Here is a 2,500-nt window from a genome sequence, read left to right on the forward strand (position 1 = left end):
GACTCACCCCCTCGGCCAAATGGAGAGAGGGATTCAGCAGGGCCAGTGCGCCAGCAGCACATCTTTTTCGACCGTAAAGGAGAGAGGAGGCCGACTCACCACCTCGGCCAAATGGAGACAGCACATCAGCAGGGCCAGTGCGCCAGCAGCACATCTTTTTCGACCGTAAAGGAGAGAGGAGGCCGACTCACCACCTCGGCCAAATGGAGACAGCACATCAGCAGGGCCAGTGCGCCAGCAGCACATCTTTTTCGACCGTAAAGGAGAGAGGAGGCCGACTCACCCCCTCGGCCAAATGGAGACACAACAGCAGCAGGGCCAGTGGAGCAGCATGCATCTTGTTCAGCGGTAAGGGAGACAGGGAGATGTGATGGTGGTCCCCGGGGCCCCCTGGAGGTGGGGGAGATCAGCAACTAGCTAGCGAGGAGAGCGCGTACAGCCGACGTGGCATAAGTGTTTCTGCGCAGTGTACCAGGGGCTTGTGGAAAAGCTGTCGTACCATATGCACGGGAAGTACATAGCAAAGTGCTGCTGAGCAGAGTACCAGGGGCATGTAGAAACATTGTCGTACCATATGCACGAGGAGTGTGTGTGTGTGGCAAAGTGTTTCTGAGCAGAGTACCAGGGGCACGGAGAAAAGTTGTCGTACCATATGCACGAGGAAGTACATAGCAAAGTGCTGCTGAGCAGAGTACCAGGGGCACGGAGAAAAGTTGTCGTACCATATGCACGAGGAGTGTGTGTGTGTGGCAAAGTGTTTCTGAGCAGAGTACCAGGGGCACGGAGAAAAGTTGTCGTACCATATGCACGAGGAAGTACATAGCAAAGTGCTGCTGAGCAGAGTACCAGGGGCACGGAGAAAAGTTGTCGTACCATATGCACGAGGAGTGTGTGTGTGTGGCAAAGTGTTTCTGAGCAGAGTACCAGGGGCACGGAGAAAAGTTGTCGTACCATATGCACGAGGAAGTACATAGCAAAGTGCTGCTGAGCAGAGTACCAGGGGCTTGTAGAAACATTGTCGTACCATATGCACGAGGAGTGTGTGTGTGTGGCAAAGTGTTTCTGAGCAGAGTACCAGGGGCACGGAGAAAAGTTGTCGTACCATATGCACGAGGAAGTACATAGCAAAGTGCTGCTGAGCAGAGTACCAGGGGCACGGAGAAAAGCTGTCGTACCATATGCACGAGGAGTGTGTGTGTGTGGCAAAGTGTTTCTGAGCAGAGTACCAGGGGCATGTAGAAACATTGTCGTACCATATGCACGAGGAGTGTGTGTGTGGCAAAGTGTTTCTGAGCAGTGTACCAGGGGCATGTAGAAACATTGTCGTACCATATGCACGAGGAGTGTGTGTGTGGCAAAGTGTTTCTGAGCAGTGTACCAGGGGCACGGAGAAAAGTTGTCGTACCATATGCACGAGGAGTGTGTGTGTGGCAAAGTGCTGCTGAGCAGAGTACCAGGGGCACGGAGAAAAGTTGTCGTACCATATGCACGAGGAAGTACATAGCAAAGTGCTGCTGAGCAGAGTACCAGGGGCACGGAGAAAAGCTGTCGTACCATATGCACGAGGAAGTACATAGCAAAGTGCTGCTGAGCAGAGTACCAGGGGCACGGAGAAAAGCTGTCGTACCATATGCACGAGGAAGTACATAGCAAAGTGCTGCTGAGCAGAGTACCAGGGGCACGGAGAAAAGCTGTCGTACCATATGCACGAGGCCTGTCCAGCAGCACATCTTTTTCGACCGTAAAGGAGAGAGGAGGCCGACTCACCACCTCGGCCAAATGGAGACAGCACATCAGCAGGGCCAGTGCGCCAGCAGCACATCTTTTTCGACCGTAAAGGAGAGAGGAGGCCGACTCACCACCTCGGCCAAATGGAGACAGCACATCAGCAGGGCCAGTGCGCCAGCAGCACATCTTTTTCGACCGTAAAGGAGAGAGGAGGCCGACTCACCCCCTCGGCCAAATGGAGACACAACAGCAGCAGGGCCAGTGGAGCAGCATGCATCTTGTTCAGCGGTAAGGGAGACAGGGAGATGTGATGGTGGTCCCCGGGGCCCCCTGGAGGTGGGGGAGATCAGCAACTAGCTAGCGAGGAGAGCGCGTACAGCCGACGTGGCATAAGTGTTTCTGCGCAGTGTACCAGGGGCTTGTGGAAAAGCTGTCGTACCATATGCACGGGAAGTACATAGCAAAGTGCTGCTGAGCAGAGTACCAGGGGCATGTAGAAACATTGTCGTACCATATGCACGAGGAGTGTGTGTGTGTGGCAAAGTGTTTCTGAGCAGAGTACCAGGGGCACGGAGAAAAGTTGTCGTACCATATGCACGAGGAAGTACATAGCAAAGTGCTGCTGAGCAGAGTACCAGGGGCACGGAGAAAAGTTGTCGTACCATATGCACGAGGAGTGTGTGTGTGTGGCAAAGTGTTTCTGAGCAGAGTACCAGGGGCACGGAGAAAAGTTGTCGTACCATATGCACGAGGAAGTACATAGCAAAGTGCT

The sequence above is a fragment of the Pelmatolapia mariae genome, unplaced genomic scaffold (assembly GCF_036321145.2).
Source record: "Pelmatolapia mariae isolate MD_Pm_ZW unplaced genomic scaffold, Pm_UMD_F_2 NODE_ptg000040l+_length_44435_cov_1, whole genome shotgun sequence".
Taxonomy (NCBI): Eukaryota; Metazoa; Chordata; class Actinopteri; order Cichliformes; family Cichlidae; genus Pelmatolapia; species Pelmatolapia mariae.